Source organism: Anastrepha obliqua, unplaced genomic scaffold (genome assembly GCF_027943255.1).
Source record: "Anastrepha obliqua isolate idAnaObli1 unplaced genomic scaffold, idAnaObli1_1.0 ptg000208l, whole genome shotgun sequence".
NCBI classification, from domain to species: Eukaryota; Metazoa; Arthropoda; class Insecta; order Diptera; family Tephritidae; genus Anastrepha; species Anastrepha obliqua.
The window spans coordinates 5001-12500 of NW_026562274.1; the positions used below are offsets into that span (position 1 = coordinate 5001).

General features: G+C 29.2%; 1 non-coding gene and 2 pseudogenes across 1 annotated transcript in view; all 3 read left to right on the forward strand.

Annotated features, from left to right (window-relative positions):
• Positions 1–219: 219 nt before the first annotated feature.
• LOC129252447 (5.8S ribosomal RNA) lies at positions 220–400 on the forward strand (annotated as a pseudogene).
• A 444-nt stretch (positions 401–844) lies between these two features.
• On the forward strand, positions 845–3569 carry LOC129252456 (large subunit ribosomal RNA; annotated as a pseudogene).
• A 3852-nt stretch (positions 3570–7421) lies between these two features.
• The window catches only part of LOC129252449 (small subunit ribosomal RNA), a 1991-nt gene continuing 1912 nt past the window's right edge, over positions 7422–7500 (forward strand). Inside the window, exon 1 of the ribosomal RNA XR_008583447.1 lies at positions 7422–7500. This exon is cut by the window's right edge and continues 1912 nt beyond it. This is a non-coding gene — a ribosomal RNA (small subunit ribosomal RNA).

Here is a 7500-nt window from a genome sequence, read left to right on the forward strand (position 1 = left end):
AAATACAAAATAATTGAATCATAATAAATACCACCACTGTATTATTGTTGAACTAAGACATTCGCAACTTAATAAAAATGTTTAGAGTTAAATATATTTGATATATATTATTGAAAGAAAATCAATTTATATATTATTAATATTATTTAATTTTACTCTTTCAATTAATATATGCAAAAAAAAATTGACATTTGTTATAAATAAAAATAAATAAAAAAATACTCTAAGCGGTGGATCACTTGGCTCATGGGTCGATGAAGAACGCAGCAAACTGTGCGTCATCGTGTGAACTGCAGGACACATGAACATCGACATTTTGAACGCATATCGCAGTCCATGCTGTTATGTACATTAAATTCAATTTTAAAGTACTGCTTGGACTACATATGGTTGAGGGTTGTAAGACTATGCTAAATAAGTTGCTTATTCTTTTATAAAAATAATTGAATTTAAGCAAATGTGTATATTATTGGATTTTAAATAATTCATAATATTAATAGCAAAAAAAATAAAGATATATAATGAATTTTATTTATTATATATTCTTTAAAAAAAAAATCCTCTCAAATAAAATGAAATGATGAAAATATTGAATCTAAGTATTCTTTACAAAAAATTTTCATATTATTTATATATATATATATAAAATAATAATTTATATATGTAATTAAAAGGAGGAATGTCTAGCATAAAAATTAAATTTTTTATTCTAGGATTGCCTCATTTTACATTATTATTATTTTTATATATTTACAATATATAAAAGGAGAAAAGAAAAATAGAGATGAAAAGATGATATAATTTTTTTATTAAATTGTGAGAAGATAAAAAAAGAATATTAAAACAACCTCAACTCATATGGGATTACCCCCTGAATTTAAGCATATTAATGAGGGGAGGAAAAGAAACTAACAAGGATTTTCTTAGTAGCGGCGAGCGAAAAGAAAATAGTTCAGCACTAAGTCACTTTGTCTATATGTCAAATGTGAGATGCAGTGTATGGAATATCTTAATATCTAGTATGAGAAATTAACGATTTAAGTCCTTCTTAAATGAGGCCATTTACCCATAGAGGGTGCCAGGCCCGTATAACGTTAATGATTACTAGAAAGATATTTCCAAAGAGTCGTGTTGCTTGATAGTGCAGCACTAAGTGGGTGGTAAACTCCATCTAAAACTAAATATAACCATGAGACCGATAGTAAACAAGTACCGTGAGGGAAAGTTGAAAAGAACTCTGAATAGAGAGTTAAATAGTACGTGAAACTGCTTAGAGGTTAAGCCCGATGAACCTGAATATCCATTATGAAAAATTCATCATTAAATAATTAAAAAAATAATGTGCATTTTTTTCATATAAGGACATTGTAATCTATTAACATAATAAAGTATTTATCAAAAGATCATTGGTGATATTAAGTTTATTTAAATTAATTTGCTTTTTAAGCATATTAACATAAAATAAATACTAATGATTTGATAAAGTGTTGATAGATTTTATTATATATAATGCTAAAATTCATTTTTTGAATTTTACAAAAAATTTAATATCTATGATATTAATATTTATTTGTATGCATTTATATGATTAACAATGCGAAAGATTCAGGATACCTTCGGGACCCGTCTTGAAACACGGACCAAGGAGTCTAACATATGTGCAAGTCATTGAGTTATATTAAACTTAATGGCATAATTAACTTAACTTAAATATAATGGGATTAATTTTTAGTCTATTTTTTAATAAATAGTCAATTAATTCAATCCCGGGGCGTTCCATATAGTTATGTATAATGATAATTTATTATTATTTATACCTCTAACTGGAGCGTACCTTGAGCATATATGCTGTGACCCGAAAGATGGTGAACTATACTTGATCAGGTTGAAGTCAGGGGAAACCCTGATGGAAGACCGAAACAGTTCTGACGTGCAAATCGATTGTCAGAATTGAGTATAGGGGCGAAAGACCAATCGAACCATCTAGTAGCTGGTTCCCTCCGAAGTTTCCCTCAGGATAGCTGGTGCATTTAAAAATTATATAAAATAATCTTATCTGGTAAAGCGAATGATTAGAGGCCTTAGGGTCGAAACGATTTTAACCTATTCTCAAACTTTAAATGGGTAAGAACCTCACCTTTCTTGATATGAAGGTTGAGGTTATGATATAATGTGCCCAGTGGGCCACTTTTGGTAAGCAGAACTGGCGCTGTGGGATGAACCAAACGTAATGTTACGGTGCCTAAATTAACAACTCATGCAGATACCATGAAAGGCGTTGGTTGCTTAAAACAGCAGGACGGTGGACATGGAAGTCGTAATCCGCTAAGGAGTGTGTAACAACTCACCTGCCGAAGCAACTAGCCCTTAAAATGGATGGCGCTTAAGTTGTATACCTATACATTACCGCTAAAGTAGATGATTTATAAAACAATTTCGATTGATTTATAAATTTTGAAACTTTAGTGAGTAGGAGGGTACAATAGTGTGCTTAGAAGTGTTTGGCGTAAGCCTGCATGGAGCCGCTATTGGTACAGATCTTGGTGGTAGTAGCAAATAATCGAATGAGACCTTGGAGGACTGAAGTGGAGAAGGGTTTCGTGTGAACAGTGGTTGATCACGAGTTAGTCGGTCCTAAGTTCAAGGCGAAAGCCGAAAATTTTCAAGTTTTTAATAAAAAAAAATATTAATAAAAATATATTTAAAAATAATTAAAATACTTGAATTATTTTGAACGAAAGGGAATACGGTTCCAATTCCGTAACCTGTTGAGTATCCGTTTGTTATTAAAAATGGGCCTTGTGCTCATCCTGGCAACAGGAACGACCATAAAGAAGCCGTCGAGAGATATCGGAAGAGTTTTCTTTTCTGTTTTATAGTCGTACTACCATGGAAGTCTTTCGAAGAGAGATATGGTAGATGGACTAGAAGAGCATGACATTTACTGTTGTGTCGATATTTTCTCCTCGGACCTTGAAAATTTATGGTGGGGTCACGCAAACTTCTCAACAGGCCGTACCAATATCCGCAGCTGGTCTCCAAGGTGAAGAGTCTCTAGTCGATAGAATAATGTAGGTAAGGGAAGTCGGCAAATTAGATCCGTAACTTCGGGATAAGGATTGGCTCTGAAGATTGAGATAGTCGGGCTTGATTGGGAAGCAATACCATGGTTTATGTACTCGTTCTGGGTAAATAGAGAATTACGATTCTTGTTCCCCGGATAGTAGTTACGTAGCCAATTGTGGAACTTTCTTGCTAAAATTTTTAAGGAATTATATCATTCGATATATATTCCTTTTAAATTATAACGATTATCAATTAACAATCAATTCAGAACTGGCACGGACTTGGGGAATCCGACTGTCTAATTAAAACAAAGCATTGTGATGGCCCTAACGGGTGTTGACACAATGTGATTTCTGCCCAGTGCTCTGAATGTCAAAGTGAAGAAATTCAAGTAAGCGCGGGTAAACGGCGGGAGTAACTATGACTCTCTTAATATATACATATATGAAGAATCTATATTCTATACTAACATTTTATGGAATATAACCTTGGCATATTGCCATTGAAATATATAATAAAGACATTTCAAATCAAACTGAAATGTATTGAAATGAATTTTTCCCATACATTTTTGACAATGTGAGGTGTGCATGGCAAAAAACACTCACGGTGAAGGCATGTGATATAATATGAAAATATCAAAAGTTAACTAACCAATGATATTGAAGCATATAAATCGAATCATAACTATATGAAACTCGAATTTAAGCCATATTAAACTGGTAATATTGTGATTTTGTGCCTGGTTTTCCATACGTTAGTTTAAATAAAGAGTTATGGAATATAACCTTGGCATATTGCCATTAAAATATATAATAAAGACATTTCAAATCAAACTGAAATGTATTGAAATGAATTTTTCCCATACATTTTTGACAATGTGAGGTGTGCATGGCAAAAAACACTCACGGTGAAGGCATGTGAAATATAATATGAAAATATCAAAAGTTAACTAACCAATGATATTGAAGCATATAAATCGAATCATAACTATATGAAACTCGAATTTAAGCCATATTAAACTGGTAATATTGTGATTTTATGCCTGGTTTTCCATACGTTAGTTTAAATAAAGAGTTATGGAATATAACCTTGGCATATTGGCACTAAAATATATAATAAAGACATTTCAAATCAAACTGAAATGTATTGAAATGAATTTTTCCCATACATTTTTGACAATGTGAGGTGTGCATGGCAAAAAACACTCACGGTGAAGGCATGTGATATAATATGAAAATATCAAAAGTTAACTAACCAATGATATTGAAGCATATAAATCGAATCATAACTATATGAAACTCGAATTTGAGCCATATTAAACTGGTAATATTGTGATTTTATGCCTGGTTTTCCATACGTTAGTTTAAATAGAAAAAAATTCTCGAATATATATACATATATGAAGAATCTATATTCTATACTAACATTTTATGGAATATAACCTTGGCATATTGCCATTAAAATATATAATAAAGACATTTCAAATCAAACTGAAATGTATTGAAATGAATTTTTCCCATACATTTTTGACAATGTGAGGTGTGCATGGCAAAAAACACTCACGGTGAAGGCATGTGATATAATATGAAAATATCAAAAGTTAACTAACCAATGATATTGAAGCATATAAATCGAATCATAACTATATGAAACTCGAATTTAAGCCATATTAAACTGGTAATATTGTGATTTTGTGCCTGGTTTTCCATACGTTAGTTTAAATAAAGAGTTATGGAATATAACCTTGGCATATTGCCATTAAAATATATAATAAAGACATTTCAAATCAAACTGAAATGTATTGAAATGAATTTTTCCCATACATTTTTGACAATGTGAGGTGTGCATGGCAAAAAACACTCACGGTGAAGGCATGTGAAATATAATATGAAAATATCAAAAGTTAACTAACCAATGATATTGAAGCATATAAATCGAATCATAACTATATGAAACTCGAATTTAAGCCATATTAAACTGGTAATATTGTGATTTTATGCCTGGTTTTCCATACGTTAGTTTAAATAAAGAGTTATGGAATATAACCTTGGCATATTGGCACTAAAATATATAATAAAGACATTTCAAATCAAACTGAAATGTATTGAAATGAATTTTTCCCATACATTTTTGACAATGTGAGGTGTGCATGGCAAAAAACACTCACGGTGAAGGCATGTGATATAATATGAAAATATCAAAAGTTAACTAACCAATGATATTGAAGCATATAAATCGAATCATAACTATATGAAACTCGAATTTGAGCCATATTAAACTGGTAATATTGTGATTTTATGCCTGGTTTTCCATACGTTAGTTTAAATAGAAAAAAATTCTCGAATATATATACATATATGAAGAATCTATATTCTATACTAACATTTTATGGAATATAACCTTGGCATATTGCCATTAAAATATATAATAAAGACATTTCAAATCAAACTGAAATGTATTGAAATGAATTTTTCCCATACATTTTTGACAATGTGAGGTGTGCATGGCAAAAAACACTCACGGTGAAGGCATGTGAAATAATATGAAAATATCAAAAGTTAACTAACCAATGATATTGAAGCATATAAATCGAATCATAACTATATGAAACTCGAATTTAAGCCATATTAAACTGGTAATATTGTGATTTTATGCCTGGTTTTCCATACGTTAGTTTAAATAGAAAAAATTTTCGAATATCTATACATATATGAAGAATCTATATTCTAATACTAACATGTTATGGAATATAACCTTGGCATATTGGCACTAAAATATATAATAAAGACATTTCAAATCAAACTGAAATGTATTGAAATGAATTTTTCCCATACATTTTTGACAATGTGAGGTGTGCATGGCAAAAAACACTCACGGTGAAGGCATGTGAAATATAATATGAAAATATCAAAAGTTAACTAACCAATGATATTGAAGCATATAAATCGAATCATAACTATATGAAACTCGAATTTAAGCCATATTAAACTGGTAATATTGTGATTTTATGCCTGGTTTTCCATACGTTAGTTTAAATAGAAAAAATTTTCGAATATATATACATATATGAAGAATCTATATTCTAATACTAACATGTTATGGAATATAACCTTGGCATATTGGCACTAAAATATATAATAAAGACATTTCAAATCAAACTGAAATGTATTGAAATGAATTTTTCCCATACATTTTTGACAATGTGAGGTGTGCATGGCAAAAAACACTCACGGTGAAGGCATGTGATATAATATGAAAATATCAAAAGTTAACTAACCAATGATATTGAAACATATAAATCGAATCATAACTATATGAAACTCGAATTTGAGCCATATTAAACTGGTAATATTGTGATTTTATGCCTGGTTTTCCATACGTTAGTTTAAATAAAGAGTTATGGAATATAACCTTGGCATATTGCCATTAAAATATATAATAAAGACATTTCAAATCAAACTGAAATGTATTGAAATGAATTTTTCCCATACATTTTTGACAATGTGAGGTGTGCATGGCAAAAAACACTCACGGTGAAGGCATGTGATATAATATGAAAATATCAAAAGTTAACTAACCAATGATATTGAAGCATATAAATCGAATCATAACTATATGAAACTCGAATTTGAGCCATATTAAACTGGTAATATTATGATTTTATTCCTGGTTTTCCATACGTTAGTTTAAATAGAAAAAATTTTCGAATATATATACATATATGAAGAATCTATATTCTATACTAACATGTTATGGCATATTGGTGTTATTGTATTTTATTCCTGGTTTTCTATAGTTAGTTTAAATAGAAATAAATTTTTGAATTCAAAATTTTATATTCTATACTAGCATTACATAGAAATTATCCTCAACTGTTTGTTTCTTGTATAAATACAGGAAATTAAACAGATGATGAAGAGAAAAAAATAAGAAAAACAAAAATTTATAAGAAAAATTAAATTTTAAACAAAGGAAAAGAGGAGAAAATTTTTTCAATCATATATATTTATGATTAAAAAATAGAATTATGAAATTATTAATTTCAATTCAAAGAGAAAAATTATGTAATATATGAAATTATTACATTAAAAATGCATTTGAAAAAAAAAGTAAAATGTTATTAAGAATGATAAATTATTTGAAAATTGGCAAATATTAAGAAGAAATATCGTTCTTATATTTTTATATAAAATATATAATATAGAGAACGAAAATTCTTTTTCATAAAAAACGGTTTTTGAATTTTGATAAGAAAAGCTAAAGGGGGGTCGCCCCTTTACTTTTTATATACACCGTAATTTATGAAATTTTCAAATATGAAAAACAAAGAAAAATATATAAATAAAAATATTATTCTGGTTGATCCTGCCAGTAGTTATATGCTTGTCTCAAAGATTAAGCCATGCATGTCTAAGTACAAACAAATTAAAA